At 43.0% G+C, this 26156-nt stretch overlaps 1 protein-coding gene across 5 annotated transcripts in view; it reads left to right on the top strand.

Annotated features, from left to right (window-relative positions):
- Positions 1–26156, top strand: part of EPC1 (enhancer of polycomb homolog 1) — a 112685-nt gene that overhangs the window by 52223 nt on the left and 34306 nt on the right. The window lies entirely within an intron of this gene.

Below are 26156 nucleotides of genomic sequence, written 5' to 3' on the forward strand. Positions count from 1 at the left end.
TAACTGTAGTCTGTAACCTATGTCATAGGATGACTATGAGCCACGCATGTGATATGGCCGTGAAAAAAGCTAATGTGGTCTTGGGATGCATCAGGCGAGGTATTTCCAGTAGAGATAAGGAGGTGTTAATACCATTATACAAGGCACTGGTGAGACCTCACCTGGAATACTGTGCGCAGTTCTGGTCTCCCATGTTTAAAAAGGATGAATTCGAACTGGAACCAGTTCAGAGAAGGGCTACTAGGATGATCCGAGGAATGGAAAACCTGTCTTATGAAAGGAGACTCAAAGAGCCTGGCTTGTTTAGCCTAACCAAAAGAAGGCTGAGGGGAGATATGATTGCTCTCCATAAATATACCAGAGGAATAAATACCAGGGAGGGAGAGGAATTATTTAAGCTCCGTACCAATGTGGACACAAGAACAAATGGATATAAACTGGCTATCAGGAAGTTTAGACTTGAAATTAGATGAAGGTTTCTAACCATCAGAGGAGTGAAGTTCTGGAACAGCCTTCCAAGCGGAGTAGTGGGGGCAAAAGACATATCTGGCTTCAAGACTAAGCTTGATAAGTTTATGGAGGGGATGGTATAATGGGATAGCCTAATTTTGGCAATTAATTAGTCTTTGACTACTAGTGGTAAATATGCCCAATGGCTTGTGATGGGATGTTAGATGGGGTGGGATCTGAGTTACTGCAGAGAATTCTTTCCTGGGTGTCCGGCTGGTGAGTCTTGCCCACATGCTCAGGGTTTAGCTGATCGCCATATTTGGGGTCAGGAAGGAATTTTCCTCCAGGGCAGATTGGAGGGGTTGGGGGGTTTTCGCCTTCCTCTGCAGCGTGGGGCAAGGGTCACTTTCTGGAAGATCCTCTGCACCTTGAAGACTTTAAACCATGATTTGAGGACTTCAGTGGCTCAGACACAGGTTTGATACAGGAGTGGGTGGGTGAGATTCTGTGGCCTACATTATGCAGGAGGTCAGACTAGATGATCATAATGGTCCCTTGTGACCTTGGTCTATGATTCTATTAAATCAGCTTCTGTACCAGATGACTGGAGGTAAAGTAACGTCAATTTTTTAAAAGGGCTCCAGAGGTGATCCCGGCAATTGCAGGCCTGTAAGCCTGACTTCAGAACCGGGCAAACTGGTTGAAACTGTAATAAAGAACAATATTGTCAGACATATAGATGAACATAATTTGTTGAGGAAGAGTCAACATGGTTTTAGTAAGGGGAAATCATGCCTCACCAATTTACTAGAATTCTTTGAGGGGGTCAACAAGCATGTACACCAAGGAGATCCAGTAAATACAGCGTACTTAGATTTTCAGAAAGCCTTTGACAAGGTGCCTCACCAAAGGCTCTTATGCAAAGTAAGCTGCCACAGGGTAAGAGGGAAGGTGTGCTCATGGATTGATAAGTGGTTAAAAGATAAGAAACAAAGGGTAGGTATAAATGGCCAGTTTTCAGAATGGAGAGAGGTAAATAGTGGTGTCCCTCAGGGTATCTGTTCTGGGACCAGACCTATTCAACATATTCATAAATGATCTGGAAAAAGGGATAAAAAGTGAGGTGGCAAGATTTGCAGATACAAAATTACTAAAGATAGTTAAGACCCAAGCAGACTGCGAAGAGCTACAAAAAGGATCTCTCAAAACTGGGTGACTGGGCAACAAAATGGCAGACGAAATTTAATGTTGATAAATACAAAGTAATGCACATTGGAAAGCATAATCCCAACTATACATATAAAATGATGGGGTCTAAATTAGCTGTTACCACTCACGAAAGAGATCTTGGAGTCATTGTGGATAGTTCTCTGAAAACCATCCACTCAATGTGCAGCGGCAGTCAAAAAAGCTAACAGAATGCTGGGAATAATTAAGAAGGGGATAGAAAATAGGACGGAGAATATCATATAAATCGCTGTATAAATCCGTGGTACGCCCACTTCTTGAATACTGTGTGCAGATGTGGTCACCCCATCTCAACAAAGATGTATTGGAATTGGGAAAGGTTCAGAAAAGGGCAATAAAAATGATTAGGGGGATGGAAAGGCTTCCATATGAGGAGAGATTAATAAGACTGGGAATTTTCAGCTTGGAAAAGAGACAGCTAAGGGGAGATATGATTGAGGTCTATAAAATCATGACTGGTGTAGAGAACGTAGATAAGGAAATGTTGTTTGCTACTTCTCATAACACAAGAACTAGAGGTCACCAAATGAAATTAATAGGCAGCAGGTTTAAAACAAATAAAAAGTATTTCTTCACACAACGGACAGTCAACCTCTGGAACTCCTTGCCAGAGGATGTTGTTAAGGCCAAGACCATAACTAGGTTCAAAAAAGAACTAGATAAATTCATGGAGGATAGGTCCATCAATGGCTATTAGCCAGGATGGAAAGGGATAGTGTCCCTAGCCTCTGTTTGCCAGAAGCTGGGAATGAACAACAGGTGATGGATCACTTGATTACCTGTTCTGTTCATTCCGTGTGGGGCACCTGGCACTGGCCACTTTCTGAAGACTCGGCTAGATGGACCTTTGGTCTGACCCAGTAGGGCCATTTGTGTGTTCTTCTTGGGCACAGCGCAGTGTCAGAACAGGTAGGGACTAGCCTGCCTTAGCCAGGCTGCACCGCCAACGGGACTTTCAACGGCCCGGTTGGCGGTGCTGACCAGAGCCACCACAACCCAATGCCTTATATTCCGTGACCCAGTACTGGGTCACAACCCACAGTTTGAAAACCGCTGCTGTAGGGGTGAATCAGGAATGTGTAGTGAAAGGAGGCTGTTGTCTCTAGGACCCCCACCTCAAAGTTGGAAGAAGTATAGTGAATGAGTCAGGGGGACTGCAGGAAAAGAAAGGAGTGGCCTTGTGAAGGCAATTGAACTTACTCTGAGGAATTTGGATTTTATGCCTGACTCTCCCAAAAAGTTCCTATATGACACTGGAGACGCTACTTAAACTGAACTTTTTACAGGTGGCTGCTAATTGTGTTCCTTATTTTATGAGAGAATAACTTGAGACATGTTAGCAGATTTGCAGAAGTGCTGAATATTCACAACTACCACTGAAGTCATGAGAGCTGAGCATTAACTGTATAAAGCTATAAACATTTAACTATTCTGGAAAAGCAAAAAAAAAAAAAATTACGGGCACTCAACAATTTCGACTTTCATTTTCTTTGCATCAGTTCCCTATCTGTAAAATACCATCTTACCGCACATAAGGGAAATTAACAGTTCTGTATTCACTGCATAGTTTAGTCTTATTTACTGCATTTTATTTAACCATTGAATGTGTTTTGGTGTAGGGAGAGAGAGCTGTTCTTTCAGTAAGCACCATCTCATTTGTCAAGGAATGAAGTAGGAATCCGGTGTTTAAATAGTACATGATCATGTAATTTAAAGACTGTTTTTATAGTGCATATACAGAAAGGGTGAATTAAGGTTATCTGCGCAACCTTAATTCTGGCATTTCCTAATTTCTGAGTGGGTGACATTCTTTAGTAATTTTTTTTATGTAAGTATTCAGGGCAGAAAGGAAGGCTCTATTGGCATTTGCTATACATATTTAGTCTTTTTTTCAGTACAGAATTTCTAGTGATCTAAACTTACGTTATTTTCTTCTTTTTCAGTAAATTTGAATTAACTTACACAATCATTTGCAAGTAACAAAACTACTTGTAACTAGGAGAGGGGTAAACATTCACTTTTCCATAGAAAGTGATATTCACTAGTAGAAATTCCACTTGGTTAATTCATGGGATGAATTGAACAGAAAAGCCTTTAATGGTTCACAGACAGTATTCTCTAGTATTCCTGCATGTGCAAATTAGATTTGCACTTTTTGTTCTCCAAATCCCTCATCTGATTAGTGAGAATTTTCCCTTGTGGAATAAGGCACTTCACTTTGACTGGAAAATGTATTAGAACTTTTACTCTCCCCTCCCAGTTTAACAGTTTTTGCAAAAAATTCCTTACTAAGGTCAATCAATACTTGTCAGATTCTTCTTAGTGTTGTTTCTCAGTAATTCTGGAATGATGGAAGTTGTACCAGTAGAACTATTTATTGGTATGCTTTTTCTCCTCTCTTGGTTGTTTCAATACTTGCTTGTCTTGACATTGTTGCTCTTCAGGGAATAGATTTGGGAAGTGTCTTGACTGTTGGCAAAGGAAAGATAGGCAGGGGTTATTGGTATAATGGAGGTGGCTGATAGTGTTTTTGCTTCTTCCTTGTGTGTGGAAGGAGTCGTGACAGTTGTAAGGGATTTCTTTCCAAGGATGATGTAGTCCGAGGTAGGCAATCTATGGCACACGTGCCGAAGGCGGCACGCGAGCTGATTTTCAGTGGTACTCACACTGCCCGGGTCCTGGCCACTGGTCCAGTGGGCTCTGCATTTTAATTTAATTTTAAATGAAGCTTATTAAACATTTTAAAAACCTTATTTACTTTACATACAACAGTCATTTAGTTATACATTGTAGACTTATAGAAAGAGACCTTCTAAAAACGTTAAAATATATTACTGGCACGCGAAACCTTAAATTAGAGTGAATAAATGAAGACTCGACACACCACTTCTGAAAGGTTGCCAACCCCTGATGTAGTCTATTCCATCAGTCTCAGTGATGGGTAAGTAATCCTACCTTCTTCAAATAGCTTCTCTATGGGTACTCCACTTAAAGTATGTATGTGCCTCTCAAGCCCTTGATTGGAGATTTCTAGCTAGTAGTGTATCCACCCTCACTAGTTACCTGCAGAAATGGGAGAAATTTGTCCATTGGCCCGGTTGTTGCTATCTCAGAGCTGAATTGGTTCCCCTTTCCCTCATCCTAGATTAACTGCTGGATCTGAAGACATCCAGGCTATCTATCAGTTTGGTCAAGTTACACGTAGCCGCTATTTCAGCTTTTCATTCTCCAGTCAAGGGATTCTTTGTTTTTGCTCACTTGGTATTGTCCAACTTTATTAAGGGTCCAACTAATCTTTTCACCCCATATTAGAAGCTCCACCCCATCTTGGGACCTCAACCTGGTTCTCAGCTATCTCATAAGACCTCTATTTGAACCAATGGTGACATGCTCCCTACTTCATTTTTCTGTGAAGACAGCCTTCTTAGTTGCTATCATGTCATTCCATAGGAGATTGGAACCTTAATGGCAGATCTCCCCCTCTTTTACAGTGTTCTTTAACAATAGTCTCTTTACATCCACATCCTAGGTTCTTACCAAGGATGTAGTTGGATTTTCATCTTAACCAGTCTATCCATCTGCCAGGTTTTTTTCAGAAACTTCATGGTTCTCAACACAAATCCTATTTTCATACCTTGGATGTTAGAAGGATTTTGGTCATCTGCCTGGATAGGACTAAGTAGTTCAGGAGATTGCCTAGACTCTTCATATCCTTCACAGGTCTGGGGAAGGCTCCTATTTCTACTCAGACTTTCTGAATGGATATAGCATTGTATTTCTACATGTTATGAATCTGCAGGTACTCACCTTCCCTGGAGGTGAGAGCACATTCAAGCAGATTGCAGGCAACATCTGCATTTTTAAAGAAAGTTCCAGTATCTGAGATATGTAGAGCCACTACCTGGACCCAGTCCATACATTTTCAAAGCATTACATCCTGCTCCATGCCATCAGATCTGATGCTGCACTTGGCTCTGCAGTACTGTCCTCGGTTCTAGACTCTGTTCTGAAGCTACCTTTTCCTAGGGATACTACTTGAAAATCACTTGAAATGGAGAACCTATAGGGACACAATTTGAAGAAGGAGGAAATGTTACTTACTGTGTGCAGTAATTTACTCCTAGGGGGATTTTGCACCAAAAAAAAATTAAAAATTCTGTGCACAAGATTTTTAAAATGCTGCAAATTTTATTTGTCAAAAGAACACTACATAATAGCGCTAGTTTCAGTTACTTTGATAATTTATTTCAAAATACCTGTTACCAAGTACGTCTGTAACCGAATAGAGAGAGACAAAATTTCCCTAGGAGTAGTGTTAAAGCCCCTATGACAACCCAGTTCCTGTTTCAGAGCCCAGGGATCTAGAGGGAGAAACAGCCTTATGCTGGGTCCCAGGCTTGTGTGGAGTTTCCTGCGTGCCACCATCTCCTTCTTTCAGGGCGTGCTGGGAACCCTTCAGCTCCCTCCCCACAGCAGTGTCTTCTATGTGCGAGCTGGGCTCTGCCAGGTCCAGCAGCCCTTAGTGGCGGCCAGTAGCTCTGTAGCCCATTTCTGTGGGGGGAAAGGAAATTCTGTGCTCACAACATTAATTTCTGCAAAATTCTGCATTGCGCAGTGGTGCAGAATTCCCCCAGGAGTAATAACTGTAGTTCTTCAAGATGTGTGCCCCTAGCTAGCTGCCCTTCTTCCCCTCTGCTTCAGATGTTGGCTAGGCTATAACTGGGTAGAGAAGGAACCTACTACGATTCACCCATGCACGCCTAGATAGCTTTGGTGTCTGCCACAAAGAGGCATAGGGCTCATGCACAGGCTGAACAGACACTGTTAGCTAGAAATCTCTGATCGAGGACTTGAGAGGTGCATGTGCACCTGAAGTGGAGCACTCATAGGTCCATGCATCTTGAAGAAAATTTCCTTTCAACCTCTTTTTTAGAACCTTAACATGGGTTTAAATATTCAGAATAACTAATTGCGGTTCAAAACAGTAGTAAAGCAACCTATCTTGCCAGTGATGCAAATGATGTTGCTTTTTAGCAAGGTAGTTACTGTCAATGCTAAACTCAGGAAGGTCTGTAACAATTTGAAAATACATTTCACAATTGATTCATCATGAGAAATGTTGCTTTATTTTAAGGATCCAAGACGTTGTAATGAGATGCAATTGTACTTTAATGCTGACATTATTTTTACTGGAGTAGATAGTAGTGTTTTCTGGCAGAAGACTCACAGACTCAGAATTTAACTCATTTTGGGTAACATTGTAGATGTAGAAGTTCTTAAGCAAAAATAAATCCACTGTTGCTAAGTGAGTGTATGGGGAAAATGCTTTTCTCAAACAAATTCTCAGACTTTTCTAATAGCCCTTCAGCAGAACTGCTGAGGTTTAAAGGTTGAAATTTGCCCCTTAATGTGGACTGTTTCCATGCAAGTGCTTGTTCCAAAGGAAACTATTTCTGACTACACTGTTAATATTTTAAAATTGTGTATTGAGCATATTCAGTAGACTTTAGTATCTCTCCTCTGGACTCTCTTCAATTTTAAAGTAAGAAATTATGTGGCTGAGGAAAGGTTTAAAAAAAAAAAATGGGCACATTTAGTCCTAGATAAGAGAAAGCTAAGAGGGGAATTAAATGTTCAAATATGTAAAAGGTTGTTATAAAGAGGACGATTACCAACTGTTGAGTCCACCGAGAGTAGGACAAGAAGTGATCACATTACTTTGCAGCAAGGGATATTTAGGTTAGATTTTAAGAACAGTGTTAACTGTAAATATAGGTAAGCACTGGAATAGATTACCAAGGGAGGTTGTGGAATCTCCATTCCTGGAGGTTTTTAAGAATGGGTTAGACAGATGCCTTTCCTGTATGATCTAGGTATATCTAATCCTGCCTCAGAGTTAAAAGGTATTTTAGATGACCTCAAGGTCCCTTTCCAGCCCAACAGTTCTATGATGATGCAAATAGGCTTTTAGTTGCCTACATTTTATTAATTTCAGTGGGTTCAAAGCTGCATATTTAAACATGAACTTGCTTCCGATATCTATGGTATTTTTAATTTTTTAATCATTTAGCACCTCAACCTCCCCAGTTAATCCCATACCCAGTACATTAATAGAGCATTAAGATTGAATGATTAAGCACCAAAAGTCAATGCACATGCACACATCAGTTATCCCAAGTTATCCCACATTTCAGGATTCAGCACTCTAACCTGAAGTAATTTTATGTATTTCCAACCATCTTTTTGACTTACCTTCTTCCTCTTTGCCCCCAACTTCCCTCTGCACAGGACCTGCTCCCTCATTAAGAAGGTCACAGTGGTTAAATGGAAGGTGGGAAAACTACTGAATCCCTCCTCCTTCTTTCAGCTCCACCAAGATACCACCTTGCTAAACCTCTTCATTCCCTGCTCCCTTTTTGTTTGAGCTTACCAAACCACCCCTCCCCCCCAAAAAAAAATTCCCCCAAAGCTAAGAAATAGTCTTTGTTTACTCATCTTGCTGTTGGAAGCCCACAAATACAGAAGCAACTTCTCAAGCAAAAAGGGAGCAGAATTTATCAATTCCTTTGGAGGTGTCCAAATAAGATGACTCAGGAAGTTCAGACTGCAATGGTATAGATGAATTTGCTAAACAAATTTCTACTCAGTGTCCCTATTAAAAAGATTAGTTGACGAGATCATCTTAGTCTAGTTACAAAACATTATTCATGTATTTCAGGAACAAATGAGTATAATTAGATACACTTTCACTCAGCAGTCATGATTTAAGCCTAAGCAGCAGTTCTAGTTTGGTGTTTGTAATAATTAGATCTTTGTGCTACAGTAATTGCAGTGAAATCTTTCTTAACAATTACTCAAGGGACTGATACTTCAGTTAAATTATCAGAAGATCACTTCTGTTGTTCATCTTCCATATTCACTTCCAAATTCTGCTCCATATGTTTTGGGTTACTTTGGCACAGTCTAATGGCCCTGTCTGTACGGCTTTGCTACATTGGGACCAGATCTTTCACTGTCTCTTTGCAAAGGGAGCAAGGGACTTCTTGAGATCCCTTCCAGTCCTACTGTTCTATGATTCTGTAAAGCTGCTCTTATCAGACAGCTGAGGATTCCCTCACTATGGGTGAATCTCTTGGTGGCATAAACTGATGTAGCTCTAGACTACATCAATGACTGCTCTAACTTATGCCGGGGGCTAAACCAGTCCCAAGCAGCCTAGGAGATTAGTGGAATGCAAAGGTAGCTTAGAGCCCCTCTGGTCTTGTTAAAAGTCTAAACACACTTGTATAGGATTTCTTTGCTTATCCAGTACTTCAGAAAATGAACTGGAACCCCAAATGTAGTCCTTTGGAGTGTAAATTTTCATGGGTAGATAGTGCTTTAGGAAGTAGTTTGCCCAACCAATTACAGGTACACTTAAGCCCCAGTCACAACAGGAGGAAGATCCAAGGGAGTGAGACAGTGTCAACTTCTCACCCCGTTTTTTGCCATCTCCCAGATATCCGGATAGAGACTGTGTCTACACGACAAGCATTACAGCAGCATAGTTGCAGCTGTAATGTAGACACTACATCAACAGAAGCATTTTTCCATCATTGTAGTAAATCCAACTGCTCAAGAGGCTAGGTTGACAGAGGAATTCTTCCATCAACTTAGCAGTATCTATGGCCTACGAAGTTGTCGACATAAGCCACTTCGCATTGAGGTAGGGGTGTTTGTGTGTGTGTGTGTGTGTGTGTGTTCTCTCACATGGCCCAACACTGTTCTGGTCACAATTGTGAACTTCACTGCCCAGGGCCGGAAGGCCTCCCTCCTCTTTAAAGTCCCACAAACTTTTGAAATGCCTTTTCCTGATTTCCCAACTTGGTGAGCACACCTAGCAGTTCTCCGTTGTCTGCAACTGACCAGCTGAGCATGCTGGCTACGTGCTCTGGCTTGGAATAGACAGAAGATGCTGGGTCCTTGGGCCCGTGGGGAGAAGAAACTGTGCAAGCACAGCTATGGGCCAGCTGTAGAAACGTGGACAACTATGAGTACATTTCACGGGGGATGCAGAAAAAGGGATACAACAGGAACCAGCAGCAGTGCTGCAGGAAAGCAAAGGAACTGTAGCAGGTATCTCAGAAGGCCAGGAAGGCCAACAGGTGATCTGGTGCTAAGCCGCCGACCTGTTGCTTTTACAAAGAGCTGCATGCCATACTTGTTGGAGACCTCAGCACCATGCCACAGACCACTGTTGATACCTCTGAGGAGCCTGAGCCACAGGCCCCTGGCATGAACAGGGAGTAGATGTGGGACATGACTAGGGGATCCAGCTATGCTGTGAGCAAGGACCTGTTTGAGACCCCACTGCAGATCAGTCATTCCTGGCAGTTGAGCCTGGGAGAACCTGATACGAGGGAATGATCCTCAGTAAGTGTTCAAATTTATTTCCCGTTACAGTGTTGGTGTCCCCAGCTCAACTGGGCACAGCAATTGCCTTTTTATTAATTTAATTATACTAGATGTGGTAGCAAGCGGTAGACAGAGAGGTAGTGTTACCTGCTTTTCATTGCCCTGAAGTTAGGGAAGGGGGGGCCATGTGGTTCATGTACATAGTGATGTCCCTTGAATCCTCATGAGATCTCTGTGAAACTTTCAAGGAGGTCCTCTGTAATCCTCTCCTGAAGGTTTCTTTAGGGATGGCAGCCTTATTTCTTCCGCCATGGTAGGACATTTTCCCACACTGGCCAGCGATAACCTGGGCCGGCACCATTGCAGCATACAGGCTAGCAGCATACAAGCATAGGCAGCTTTGGGACTCCAGCAGCCACTGTGCTCTCTGTGGGCTTGTGTTTACTATGGGGGTAAGTTGACCTAAGTTACACTACTTAGGTCGACTTCCCCCAATGTCTTCACTGTGCTGTGTCGATGGGAGATACTCTCCAGTCGACTTCCCTTAATCTTCTCTGGGAGTTGGCGTACCGGGGTCAACTGGAAAGTACTCTGCCATCAATTTAGCAGGTCTTCACTAGACCCAGCGTTAATCTCCTCATAGTGAAGATCAGCCCTGAGTGTTATCCTCAGGAGTGAGATAAGAGCTAAAATTACCACTGCCTATTTAAAAAAAAATAAAATAAAATAACCAAAAATGGTGCCGGTATACAGTGGCATTATTCTATACCAGGGGTTCTCAACCATTTTTCTTTCTGAGCCCCCCCACCCCTCCCTTAACATGCTAGAAAAACTCCAGGGCCCAGCAGGGGCAGGGGTGGGGTCGGGTCCAGGGTTGGAAACCCTTGGGCATAGGTGTAGTTTGACATCTATTTGGGCAGGGGGGGACAAGGGCTGGCAGGGTTCTGGCCAGCTCTGCATAGCGGGGTCCAGGGAAGGAGCGCCACCTCCACTCCCGACTCACCTCAGCAGGCCACCCGTCTGTCTGGGGCTGTGGCCAGTGGCTGCTCCCCAAGAGCTCTGCTGGGTCCGGAGCTGCCCAAGGAGTAGTCAAAAAGGGGACTGGAGCTGAGGAGCAGCCACAATCCTGGGCACCAGCAGCAGATAGGGGAATGCCGTGGCTGCCCCCCCTGCACCCCCCCCCCTCCCGGCATGGCACCACCAGCTAGAGGAGCAGCTGCCTCACGCTGCCTGGCTCTGGCTTCCCACCTAGGACCTAGCCAGAGGGCGGGGCCTGATGGGGGCTAGGGGAGAGGAGGAGGTTGGAGGGTAGAGCTGCCCCAGGACTGCCCCACTCTGGGTAAGGCACTGCAGTTTGGGGGGATCAACATCCTTGTGCCCCCTCAACTCTGCCCATGGGTTCAAGGTTTCTTCCCATGTCAGGATTTCAGGGTGCCCCTCCCGCCCCCCGGGGGTTTCAGCCCTGTACTGCTCCTGGCTCAGGGCTGGAGTTGCAGCTCTACTCCGTGCCACTCCTGGCGGCGGAGGGGCAGGAGGAGAGCTTGGAACTTCAACCCTGCGCTGTTCTCCCCCTTCAGGCCCGCCGGGGGGGGATTTCAGTGGCTGGGCTCTGCGCCCGCTCCTGCCCCCCCCCCCGAAAGAACTTGTGGACCCACAGTTGAGAACCACTGCTCTCTACTTAGTTTCGTGCAACCCAGTAATTCCCTCCTCATTTCCCTAATCCATGGCGTGCCATATTCACCATGGCTGGTGCTGAGAGTGGCGTCGTGCACAAGCACTCCCAAGCAGAAGTATCAGTAATTGTCTTGTTTAAAATTTTAGGGGAGGAGAGGAAGGAAATATTAAGTTTTTCTTTCTGTTGTAACTATACGGACAATGGTAGCTCAGTTTACTGCTGCTGGGGGCCTAGAGGGGTTCCCCCTGCACATTTGCAGTGTGCCTGAACCAGATGAGAAATAAGAGGACTCAGGATGACCTGTTCAATGGGATCCTGCAAACCAGTGTGAGCACAGGCCCTGGAGGGTGAACATGCTGACAGTCTGGAGAAGGAAAGAGGAGAGAGGCCCAGGAGACTGTGCAGGAAAAGGAGAGGGAGATGCAACAGGACATAATGGGGCTTCTCTGGCAGCAAACACAGATGCTGCACACTATTGTGGACCTACAGGTTCAACAATCCCAGTCTCGGCTTCCTCTGCAGTCCATGGAGAACTCCATGCAGTACCTACATCCTCCCCTGCCTCCAACATTCCATATGGCATCAGGGGCTGCTGTCCGACCCCTCCGCGAGTGATGACCTAGATAGGGCCCTACCAAATTCATGGTCCGTTTTGGTCAATTTCACAGTCATGGGATTTTTTTTTTTTTTTTTAATGGTAAGTTTCATTATTTCAGCTATTTAAATCTGAAATTTCATAGTGTTGTAATTGTAGGAGTCCTGACCCAAAAAGGAGTTGTGGGGGGGGGGGGGGTCACAAGGTTATTGTAGGAGGGTTGCGATATTGCTACGTTTATTTCTGCACTGCTGCTGGCGGTAGCTCTGGAGAGTGGCAGCTGCTGGCTGGGAGTCCAGCTCTGAAGGCAGAGCCACTGCCAGCAGTAGGGTAGAAGTAAGGATAGTATGGTGGTATATGCCGCCCAGCTTAGAAGTCAGCACAGAAGTAAAGCTAGCAATACCATGACCCCCTAAAATAACCTTGTGACACCACCCCCCTGCAACTCTCTTTTGAGTCAGGACCCCCAAAGTGAGAAATGCTGGTCTCCCCCTATTAAATCTGTATAGTATAGGGTAAAAGCACACAAGACCAGATTTCAGGGTCTGTGATGCATTTTTCATGGTGCTGAATTTGATAGGGCCCTAATTATAGACAACCACAGCTTCATATACACTGACCTGTGAATGCCACAGTTGCTTTCTATGTAGCTAAAATGGACATGAATATTCTTTCCCCTTCATAAGTTCTGTTTTGTTAATTTATTAAGTTTTTAATTTATTTGCTTTTAAATTGCACAGATTTTTTCACCAAATTGTTACTGAATAAAATTAAATTACTTTACAAATAATAGATCTTTATTCGTTCACAACATATACTGCAGAGTGCCTAACAGTTCTGAAAACACCCACTTATTTGTTATTGTACAGTATGATACAACTCAGAAGATAGGTGACAAACACTTTAATAATCATATATGTACAACAAGCACTGCCAAATTTAATAGGTGCATTGACAGTGTTATTCATATGTACACCAAGCACCACATAGTTCTTAACAGACCGCAAAACAGTAGGGCCGGTAAGCCACAGTATACCACATTACGTTACTGTGTCTCACTGTTAAAGTGCTCTGTATAGCTCCTCATTGAGCTGTCCTAACAACCTGTGGGTCTGGCAGTTCAAACTCAGCAGACAGCTGCTCCACCTCCACCCCGGTGGCAACATTCCCCCCTTTGCTTTAGATACTATGTGGGACACAGCAGGCAGCTATAACCTTTGGAATATTTTTCTCACTGAGATCCAGTCTTGTGAGTAAACAACGCCGTCACTTCAGTCTACCAAAAGCACATTCAGCTGTCATTCTGCACCTGTGGAGCTGGTAATTGAATCTTTCCTTGGTGCTGTCAGGATGGCCAGTATATGACTTCATGAGCCAGGGGAGTAAGGGGTCAGCTGGATCCCCAAGGATCACTACTGGCATTTCATCATTCCCAATGGTAATCCCCCAGTCAGGAAAGAAAGTCCCTGCTTGTAGCTTTCTGAAAAGCCCTGTGGTTTTTAAAGATGGGAGAGTCATCCACCTTCCCTGACTAGCCCATGCTGGTGTCAGTGAAACATCTTCTGTGATCCATAACTGCTTGTGTAAACCATAGAAAAGTAGCCCTTTCTGTTTGATATACTCTGTAGCAAGATGGTTTAGTGTCAAACATGTGCATGCTGTCTATTGCTCCACTGCAGTTTGGGAACATCATTGCTGCACATCCATCCACTTTGCCCTGCACATTGCAGAGAGTCACATTTCTGCATAGCAAGGGTGATTAATGGCCCTGCACACTTGCATGACAACGGCCTCCCCAATGGATTTTCCAACACCAAGTTGTTCTCTGATTTACCGGTAGGAATATGGTGTTGCAGGTTTCCACAATACCATTGCTACTCGCTTCTTCACTGCAGGGCAGTTCTTATTTTGGTGTCCCAGCACTGGAGGACTGGGACAAGCTTGGCACACGGTTCCAGGAATGTGGCCTTGTGCATCTGAAAATTCTGCAGCTGCTGCTCATCTCAAGCCTGCATTACTATTTGAGCATTCCAGCATTTGAAGCTGCTCTATGAACGCCACCAGCAGCCTTGAATTGGTTCTTATCCTGTCCCACAGCAATCTCCAAGAAAACATAGTCACCTGCTTATTTGGTGGTTCGTGCAGCTCTGCAGATTCTGGAGGATCACTCATCCTGTGTTTAGAATGCGTAGGATAATAGTGCAGAGCAGTACAGTCTCTGTGCTTCTGTCAGAGATGTTGGTCAGCAAGGAAGGCCACGCGGGTTTGTGGGATTTTGAAAAAAACATGAAAATTATGGGATAGATGACATTATGGGATGGAGACAGTTGTACACTGGTAAGTGGACCCCTTGCTCCCAGTCACCTCTGTGTGCATTGCCAAGACGTCCCAAAAGACAGTGCGCTGGATGGTGCTAGGTTGCACACTCAGATGCCTACCCAGGGAAAACTTCACTGCATTGATACAAGCTCTCCTGGTGGGTACATGCACCCCCTGACACAATGAGCCAAATATGCATGCGCACAAACAATATGCCAACATTGACAACTTTATCCCCAAGTACCTTGTGTTGACCAAAGTTTGTAGTGTAGACATGGTCCATATTGGGCGTAGGTCAGTTTAACTACGTCTCTCAGGAGTGTGAATTTTTCACACCCGAGTGACATACCTAGGTCCACCTAAGTTCTTAGGTATAGACCAGGCCCGAGTTTTCAGAGCATGAAACCAGGCCTGCCGGGAGGCAAGAGACTTCCAGGAGCAGTCAGAGCAGCATTGTTGGTAGGGGGAAGGAGCCAGGCTGGGCTATACCCACTCATTCTCCACTTCCCACCCCATCCCAGGAGCCCAGATTTAGGTACCAACACCACAATGGCCTATTGGCTGGAATTCCCACTCCTTCCTGCAAGGCAAGCAGCAGGAGCAGGGTGTGGGCTGGGCAGGTCACTTGCCCCACTGTGGAGCTGGGCTCTAGTGACACCACCTCACCAGCACTTAGGACAGTGATGTAGGGCAGGAGTTCCCACAAATTCCCAGGGTCTGATTTCTCAGGAGGCAAGAGAAACTCCCTCTGGTTGCTGCCTGTGTTCTGGCCACTTCTGCAGAGAGGAAAGCATATTGAAAGCCTTTAAAATGAGACTGATGGCTGCTGTTTTGGTTGAGCTTTGAAATAGAGGAGAACTTTAACTTTTTAAAAAGTTAATCATTGTTCAGATGCGTAATAATAAGTTGGGCCAGCTGTGTGTGACACAAGTAAGTGTGTGTGTGTGTACATGTGTGTGTGTGTACACACACACACACACACTGAGAACTAACAAGGACCATGGCTGACATCCTGATTACTGGTGCTTGTATGTTCTGCCTCTTTGGGGTAGGGTCCATATCACCATGCCAGTTTCAATTATTTAGGTAATTTTATTTAAAAATATCTTTCAGCAAGTATGTCTGTAACAATACAAACAACAAAAGGATTCAGGAAATGTTTTTGACAACTAGATTTCTTTCTAGGCATATTAATACAAAACTTTGAGTAATTCATTTAAACTACAATACAGAACCGTATTTCCCGTACCCCTCAGAAGCAGTGCAAAGGCTTATAGATTCATAGATTATAGGACTGGAAGGGACCTCGAGAGGTCATCGAGTCCAGTCCCCTGCCCGCATGGCAGGACCAAATACTGTCTAGACCATCCCTGATAGACATTTATCTAACCTACTCTTAAATATCTCCAGAGACGGAGATTCCACAACCTCCCTAGGCAATTTGTTCCAGTGTTTAACCACCCTGACAGTTAGGAACTTTTTCCTAATGTCCAACCTAGACCTCCCTTGCTGCAGTTTAAACCCATTGTTTCTGGTTCTGTCCTTAGAGGCTAAGGTGAACAAGTTCTCTCCCTCCTCCTTATGACACCCTTTTAGATACCTGAAAACTGCTATCATGTCCCCTCTCAGTCTTCTCTTTTCCAAACTAAACAAACCCAGTTCTTTCAGCCTTCCTTCATAGGTCATGTTCTCAAGACCTTTAATCATTCTTGTTGCTCTTCTTTGGACCCTTTCCAATTTCTCCACATCTTTTTTAAAATGCGGCGCCCAGAACTGGACACAATACTCCAGCTGAGGCCTAACCAGAGCAGAGTAGAGCGGAAGAATGACTTCTCGTGTCTTGCTCACAACACACCTGTTAATGCATCCCAGAATCATGTTTGCTTTTTTTGCAACAGCATCACACTGTTGACTCATATTTAGCTTGTGGTCCACTATAACCCCTAGATCCCTTTCTGCCGTACTCCTTCCTAGACAGTCTTTTCCCATTCTGTATGTGTGAAATTGATTTTTCCTTCCTAAGTGGAGCACTTTGCATTTGTCTTTGTTAAACTTCATCCTGTTTACCTCAGCCCATTTCTCCAATTTGTCCAGATCATTTTGAATTTATGACCCTGTCCTCCAAAGTAGTTGCAATCCCTCCCAGTTTGGTATCATCCGCAAACTTAATAAGCGTACTTTCTATGCCAATATCTAAGTCGTTGATGAAGATATTGAACAGAGCCGGTCCCAAAACAGACCCCTGCGGAACCCCACTCGTTACGCCTTTCCAGCAGGATTGGGAACCATTAATAACAACTCTCTGAGTACGGTTATCCAGCCAGTTATGCACCCACCTTATAGTAGCCCCATCTAATTTGTATTTGCCTAGTTTATCGATAAGAATATCATGCGAGACCGTATCAAATGCCTTACTAAAGTCTAGGTATACCACATCCACCGCTTCACCCTTATCCACAAGGCTCGTTATCCTATCAAAGAAAGCTATCAGATTGGTTTGACATGATTTGTTCTTCACAAATCCATGCTGGCTGTTCCCTCTCACCTTACCACCTTCCAAGTGTTTGCAGATGATTTCCTTAATTACTTGCTCCATTATCTTCCCTGGCACAGAAGTTAAACTAACTGGTCTGTAGTTACCTGGGTTGTTTTTATTTCCCTTTTTATAGATGGGCACTATATTTGCCCTTTTCCAGTCTTCTGGAATCTCTCCCGTCTCCCATGACTTTCCAAAGATAATAGCTAGAGGCTCAGATACCTCCTCTATTAGCTCCTTGAGTATTCTAGGATGCATTTCATCAGGCCCAGGTGACTTGCAGGCATCTAACTTTTCTAAGTGATTTTTAACTTGTTCTTTTTTATTTTATCCTCTAAACCTACCCCCTTCCCATTAGCATTCACTATGTTAGGCATTCCTTCAGACTTCTCGGTGAAGACCGAAACAAAGAAGTCATTAAGCATCTCTGCCATTTCCAAGTTTCCTGTTACTGTTTCTCCCTCTTCACTAAGCAGTGGGCCTACCCTGTCTTTGGTCTTCCTCTTGCTTCTAATGTATTGATAAAAAGTCTTCTTGTTTCCTTTTATTCCCGTAGCTAGTTTGAGCTCATTTTGTGCCTTTGCCTTTCTAATCTTGCCCCTGCATTCCTGTGTTGTTTGCCTATATTCATCCTTTGTAATCTGTCCTAGTTTCCATTTTTTATATGACTCCTTTTTATTTTTTAGATCGTGCAAGATCTCGTGGTTAAGCCAAGGTGGTCTTTTGCCACATTTTCTATCTTTCCTAACCAGCGGAATAGCTTGCTTTTGGGCCCTTAATAGTGTCCCTTTGAAAAACTGCCAACTCTCCTCAGTTGTTTTTCCCCTCAGTCTTGATTCCCATGGGACCTTACCCATCAGCTCTCTGAGCTTCCCAAAATCTGCCTTCCTGAAATCCATTGTCTCTATTTTGCTGTTCTCCCTTCTACCCTTCCTTAGAATTGCAAATTCTATGATTTCATGATCACTTTCACCCAGGCTGCCTTCTACTTTCACATTCTCAACGAGTTCCTCCCTATTTGTTAAAATCAAGTCTAGAACAGCTTCCCCCCTAGTAGCTTTTTCAACCTTCTGAAATAAAAAGTTGTCTCCAATGCAGTCCAAGAATTTGTTGGATTGTCTGTGCCCCGCTGTGTTATTTTCCCAACATATATCCGGATAGTTGAAGTCCCCCATCACCACCAAATCTTGGGCTTTGGATGATTTTGTTAGTTGCTTGAAAAAAGCCTCATCCACCTCTTCCACCTGGTTAGGTGGCCTGTAGTAGACTCCTAGCATGACATCTCCCTTGTTTTTTGCCCCTTTAAGCCTAACCCAGAGACTCTCAACACTTCCGTCTCCTATGTCCATCTCTACCTCAGTCCAAGTGTGTACATTTTTAATATATAAGGCAACACCTCCTCCCTTTTTCCCCTGTCTATCCTTCCTGAGCAAGCTGTACCCATCCACACCAACATTCCAATCATGTGTATTATCCCACCAAGTTTCAGTGATGCCAACAATGTCATAGTTGTATTTATTTATTAGCACTTCCAGTTCTTCCTGCTTATTCCCCATACTTCTCGCATTTGTATATAGGCATCTAAGATACTGGTTTGATCTTTCCTCCCAGTTTTGTCCTGACTCTCCTTTCTCTCTGCCAATATAGCCCACACTCCCTCTCGTTTCCGACCCATCTCCCCTGTCTCCATGTTCCCCACTTACCTGTGGGCTTTGCTCACCTGTCCCCGTCGAACCTAGTTTAAAGCCCTCCTCACTAGGTTAGCCAGTCTGTGTCCGAACAGGGTCTTTCCTCTCCTCGAAAGGTGAATGCTTGGGGGAGTCTGGTAATGGAGAGGGAAGTAATTGCTGGGAAGGAGTCTGGGAATGAACCTGGAGGGTTGTTGGGTGTGGGTTGGAGAAGTATGGAACAGATTTTTTTGAGGGGAGATAATGGGGGATTTGTAGAGCCTCTCCCCTGCAGACCCTGGCTGACCTCTAGCCTCTCCCATTAAGCCAGGCATAAGCTGACTCTCTCCCCATGTTCCCTCTACCTCCACTCCCATTCAGTCCCTGGCTCAGTGCTGTCACCCCATTAGCTCCTGTGTCCCTCTCTGTCCATCCTTCCCCTTCATCCCCCATCCCATGCCTCCTCACCTGACCCTATGGGCAGGGCGCTGTGCGGAAGGCAGTCTCTGCCTACTCCCTCTCCTCGGCTGGCTGCTCCTGCCATGAGCCATCTGCCCTCTCTTCTGGTGCCACAACCACCCCGGTGAGCAAAAGCTGTAATTGCAGCTTCCCTTTGCCTCCCCATCAGAATTGATTATTCTGCCTGGGACTGGGGGAAACACTAATTCTGTGCTCGGCAATGTTGCAGAATTGCCCCAGGAGTAATGTTTATTCAAGGCTTTGTGCTGTGGTTACCCAATTCTGGCTGAGGTCTTTTGGACCTACTGCAATACAAATAATTATCAAATTAAGTTTAATTGGGACTACATTTACATTATTTAGACTGATAAACTATAACTTAGAAATCCAGCAGTTGAATTTTAACCAAATTCTATGTAGGTCAGGTATTAATGGAGGGGAGATTCTTGGTCATTGAAGCCAAGTCTGGTTACACAAGGGCTGATCTGATCCAGAGTCATAACACACTTCCTTCTGCGTTTTGAGTAGAGTAACACTAATAATCTGTAGTAGTGGTATTTTGTGTTTTCAAAGCACTGTACAAACATTACTTAAGTTTCACAATTCTTTGTGAAGTAAGCAGGTATAATCCCCGTTCTTGCAGATGTGGAAATAGCTACAGAAAGGCTTTAGCTTGTGCACAGTCACATCAGTGCCCAAACCAGAATTAAAATAAGTTTCTCAGACCATTGTTCAGTACATCAAACCGTAATGCCCATTTTGCTATAACTGCTGTATAAGTATGTTTTGTTACTCATTTTCTCAGTTTTTTTTCTCATTTGTCTACCTCAAATATTTCATTCTTTGTTGAAGCTGTAATTAATGATAATCTATTATTTTTTCTATTAGTGAGTAATTAATCTATTTTTGTATTAGTAAGTAGTAAATCCTAACTACTTTGAGCAGATGCCTTGAAACTTCAACAGATGTATGCTTAATGTAGAAATACAAACAGTGAAGTATTAATTCAGCAAAGTACCTTTTAGAGGAATGTACAGTATAAAAATTTTACTGACTATTAAATACACCTGCCAAATGAGACTTTGAAAAGTCTCTTCTTTCTCGGAAAGCTGTAAATGTATTAGTGCGTGTGTTTTCTATTTCTGGAAACTGGACTACAAATCTTTAACGAGGTTCTAATAGTTTTCCAGAGTTATCAAGGTTTTTGCAGTGATCCATTCTGCACAATGTGCTCTGTGCATAGCTAGTCTTCAAGACCATTCAGAAACTAATTCTGCACTAGCTTTAATCTCTCTATTTGCTTAGTTTGAGCCAAATGGAACAAGTTAAATGAATTGTCAAATAATTGCACTGGCTTCCTGTTTGCTTGTGAAAGCAAACCAGGATGCTTGACTTGGATCTAAAAAGCCCTGTATCGTTTGGACATGGCTATCTAAGAGGACATCCCACCTTGGAGGTCAGTTGAGGTACTGGAGCTAATGGTTCCTTTTGATTTAACATTGTGGACTCAGAGTGGGGCATTATCATGAAGGACTCTCCAGCTCTAGAATTCAATCTTACTGCTAGTTTGACAAAATCTGTTGGCCTTAAGACCAGTCTTGTCTCCCCGGCGAGGCGTATAATATTATATTGGATGAGTTTTCCAATGGTGACAGTAAGCCCTTTCCAAAATCTCATCCCAGATCAAATGACTTACAAGCACAAGTCCCATTCGATTTCAGTGGGACTTTGAATGCTCTTGAAAACATTTAAAACAGTCAAGTTTCCATGTTAGTTTGGCATATTAGTTAGGGCCCAGCGATAGTGATGGGTACATGTATCATTAAATAAATGAGATGAGGCTCTTTCCTCCCTTCTCCCCTCCCCTGCCCATTTCTTCACTTTACAAAATCAGCGCAGACTGATAGTTGTGATGAATTATGTAGGGTTGTTACAGGTCAGAATATGAGATGCTTTGGAGACATGAGTGGAGAGACGTGTACAGAATTCACTTATTATTCCAGGCTCAAGCTAATGATACTAGTTGTTCTCTGAGCGCTGAAATTTACCTGTATATTTGTTTTGCTTTGTTTGTTTTGAGTATTTTGTTGGATGGAGTGTAGTCTAATTATGACTTTCACTTCCTGAGTTTATGCTTGTAAGCAATACAAGCTATTAGTGTGGTTTCTTCCAATCTTTCATAAGTCTCTTTAAGAAGACTTTGAGCCTCCGTCATAAGACTTGTATTTGTATTTAATTTTTGTAACCTTAATTTTGCATTCTTTTCCTGTTGTATGATTTAACTTTTATAAGCTATCTTGTAACTTTTTGGCAGTTTGTTGGTTGAAGGGAAATGGATAAAACTGTCAGTCCCAGATTTTGATAGAACAGTGCATAAACTCATTTAGTCTCTTTAGTCTCTTATCCCAATAGTTCAAACATGGGTCATCTCTAAAACAACTTTTGAACACACATTGTGGACAGGACCAAACTCTTAACGTTTTTTCACAATCTGTGCTTGAGACTTGAAGCATGACTTTTTTTGTGTAGAGGGCTTATTGTTTACTAGTGTGGTTGGAACATAGTACCATCAGACATCTGCTCTTCTGTGTTTAAATATATTCTTTCCATGTCTAGAAAATTCAAAAAACTAAAACTTTAGATGTAGAATGGGATTGTCAAAAGCACACTGTCCTAACTGCTCATAAAATTAATCAATGGGACCCACTGACTTCAGTGAATACAGAATTAGGCCAGTGCTGATCATGTTTCAAAAAAGCTCATCCTTAATGAATATCGGATAAGAGTAATGTTAGCCATTTAGCCTAAATATTTTTTTTATTGTTTAAAAATGTTGTGGTATCAACCTTTTCAAAGTAGAGCTGTCAGAAATCATCAGGGCAGAGAACATAATATTTGAAAATGAGAACTGGAATTAAAGTTGAATGAGGAAACTAATGGACAGGATATGCAGTTCAAGAATTCCTGTACAGAAGAACGAGAGAGAGCAAGAGAGAGAGAGCTATTTCCAGAGTTGAAGCTTCGTACCATTTTTGGTGGAGGGACCGGATTCAAAGGACAGGCTTTGAATTACCAGTTTCACTAAACTGATTAGTGAATTAAATTTTAATGATGGTATAGGAATAACTTTAATAGCCATTGAAAAATAAAGTAATATATCTACCTCCGAATACAAATGTTTCCAATCCAAATAATTTTAATCATACCTGCAAACTGTTCTGTATCATTGTTTTAAAAAAATATATATACACATCGCTGATAGGTAAACCAAAATGCACAAGACAAAATGGATCCTTCTGAGAGTGCAACAGTGACCAGTTTTACCCTGCAGACTAAAATAACCCCAAGCAAGATATTGGTATGCTTTTTGAAACTTTTAAAGCTTTGACTCCAAGCTGGCACAACGGACACTTAACTTTCTACAAAAATCAGTGGAAAAACATAGGACACAGCTAAATCTGTGTACCAATCCATCTACTGTAGGATAAAGATAGACATGCATATGGAGACCTTCATGCAAGAGGAAGTAAAACAGGAATGCAATCTCAGCCCAGTCCTTGTCAGTATGTACATCAGTAGCAAAACCCTAGGTTTTCACTAAATGCCTGATACTTGCTGGTGGTCTAGTCATACTATTTCTCTCTGAATATACTCTACAAAAGAATTTCCCCTTGCTAGAAATGTACTGTAAAACAGGTTCTACAGGGCAGCCTGGGAACAATCAAAACCTTATTTTTTTTTATTAAAGACACAGAAATCAAACATCTTAAATATGTTCCTGGACATCATAATACATGTACCATGAAGCCTTAATATAGCAATAAAAACATCACATCTAGACTTTTGTGTGCAATAAAGAACCATTAAATAACTAACACTTTCTGATAAAACCACTAATCTATTTTACAGTATAATTTAACCTATTTTACTGCATGGGAATGAAGTCTAGTGCCATTTTTAGCTACCGTGAAAGCGGTTGAGACAAAATTCCAATGGAAACTATTTCCCCTACACTTCCACTAATTACCATTTATTAGACAAGTACTCGGCAACAATGATTAGAGCAGACCTAATCAACTTACAGAAAAGAACTCTAAACTTTTGGTGCCCTCTCTGCCAAAACAGCATAGGTCTCTCCATTACAAAGCACTAGAGGATCAAAAAATGAATCGAATTAGAATTTAGCATGTATCACTTCTGGGTCTCACAACTGTAACCTCTTTACCAGTGAAGCAAGCAAATTTAACTAAAATTAAGAGAGGTCAAAAACCCCTGGATTGTTAAATAAAATACCAGTCTACAGCTCACTTGGAGGAACCGATCAAAACCAAGCAATTGAACTGGTGCAAATCTATACAACAGAACTCTTCCACTCCGTTTTTCTGTATTTTATTATGAGGTAATCTAAGGGCAGATTCTACAGTACAGAAGTGGTGACTATGGGAGCTCTTCAGATCATGACTGTGTATTTGCAGCATCTGTGCTACCATAATATAAATAACATTAAACTCCAGGTGGAAACTCGGAAGTAGAGCTCAGAGCACACCAGGAAAGAAATGTAACACAAAAGGGTGCTAAAAATCATGTGAGTTAAAACTAGCGAGGGTAATAAGATCACATAGTTTTATTGAAATAAAAAGGAATCTTGTTTACCTATCATGCAGGCTCTGCTGCTACTCATAGCAGTTCCCAACTATGCCACAGCGTTGTAAAAATTGACCGATTTCTTAAAAGTTGTACTGCTACCCACACTGTATGGTACTAATGGGAAACTGGTCATGGTCCTTAGTACTTGCAAGGCTCTGCAGCTTGCCAGAGCTATGATTTAGATCAAGAATTGGGTTTGTCTGCAGGCTTGAATAACATCACTTTAAATTCATTTCAAATTTGGAAGCTTAACTGAAAAGCTAGAAAATGTCATTTATTTTAATTAAAGCATACATTTTTGCCATACTTAAAACTTGACACTAAATTCACCAAGATAAGTTAGATAATTATTGAATGCTTCTTTCAAGCCATCATCCAAAATACAAAAAACTGCAATAAATAGTTTGAGGATTTGTATCAGAAATAACTGTTTAAAAAAAAAATAATCATGCACATTTTTTTTTTCAATGAAAGGAGGTGGTAAGCCTCATATAATATCTACTGGAGGAATTTTGCGCCACTGCATGTACGCATAATTCACGTGCCATGCATTTCCCCCCCACCCCCTGAAAATAGCTTCTGCTGGTAAAATTGTTGCAGTTCCTCCTTTTGCCCACCAGGGGGCGCCATGGCGCTAGAACAGAGCAGCCACTCCTGGCTAGCTAGGGGAGAGAGAGAGCCTGTACAGACACTCCCTGACTTACGCAAGCGTTCCAGTCCGGAACAGCTTGTGTAACTCAAATTTTGCGTAAGTCAGAAACGTATACCCGACCATTACGCCAACAACAACAAAAACCCCTCCTATTACTAGCTTACGGAACTTTTTCCTGTAAGTGCAGATTTGTGTAAGTCGGGTTTGCATAATCCGGGGGGGTGTCTGTAGTGCCTTCTTCACAGTGCCTATCGGGCCAGGTCAGGAGACAGGGGATATGGGGAAACAGACAGCATGGGGCTGCTGGGGGGTCAGACAGGGGCTCATAACGGTTAGTGGGGGAGGACAGACTGGGGTAGGGGCTGAATGGGAGTGGAGGTGCAGGGGCCAGGGGAGGGAGTGCAGGGCCACATAGGGACAGGGAGGTGCCTGAGTGGAGGCGTTGACACATGAGAACAGGGGCAGATATGCCTGACTGAGTGGGAGAGACTAGGGGTCAGCCAGGGTCTGCATGTGGGAAGCTCCCTAACAATCTTTCCCCACGGGCCCCACCATCCTTGTCCCAACCATACCCAACAACCTTTCAAATTCACACCCAGGCTCTTTCTCAGCAATTACTTCCCTCTCCCTCAGCTCCTCTGTTACCCCTGACTCCCCCCAAACCTTTGCACTGTTTCTGAGTGGTGCGGGAAATACAGTTCTGTATTGTAACTTAAATGAATTATTAGAGTTCTGTATTAATATGCCTAGTAAGGAATCTATTTGTCAAAAAACATTTTCCCGAATCCTTTTTTTTTTTTTAGGGAGCGTCACCCAGCCCGCCCCAACCTCTGCTCCCAGTCACATCCCCTGGCTCCTGCCCATGGCCTGGGCCCCAGCCACAGCTCCACTCTTGCCTCTAGCTCCCAACCACAGCTTCCAGGGGGAGAGGGCGGCATGAGCAGATTACATTGGGATAAGGGGGGGCACAACTTAAAGTTTGGGGACTACTGCCGTAGAGTATCCCACTGTACTTGGTATTGTTGAGACCTCACCTGGAGTATTGTGTCCAGTTTTGGGTACCACACTTTAAGAAAGATGTGGACAAAATAAACAGAGCCCAGAAGAGAGCAACAAAAATAATAAAATGTTTAAAAAGCCTGACCTATAAAGGGAGGTTTAAAAAAAAAAAATTGGACGTGTTTTTAGTCTTGAGAGAAGAAGACTGATAACAGTCTTCAAATATGTCTTAAGGTCTATTTATAAAGAGGATGGGGATCAATTGTTCATGTCCACTGGACGTAGGACAAGAAGGAATTGGCTTAATCTGCAGCAAGGGAGACTTAGGTTAGATATTAGGAAGAACGTTCTAACTATAAGGATAGTTAAACCAATGGAATAGGCTTCCTTCCAATGAAGGTTGTAAAGTGCCTGTTATAGTAGGTTTTTAAGAACAGATTAGACAAACAACTGTCAGGGATGGGCTGTGTATATTTAATCTTGCCTCAGCATGAAGGCATGGCCTAGATGACCCC

This window comes from Trachemys scripta, chromosome 2 (genome assembly GCF_013100865.1).
Source record: "Trachemys scripta elegans isolate TJP31775 chromosome 2, CAS_Tse_1.0, whole genome shotgun sequence".
Lineage (NCBI taxonomy): Eukaryota > Metazoa > Chordata > Testudines > Emydidae > Trachemys > Trachemys scripta.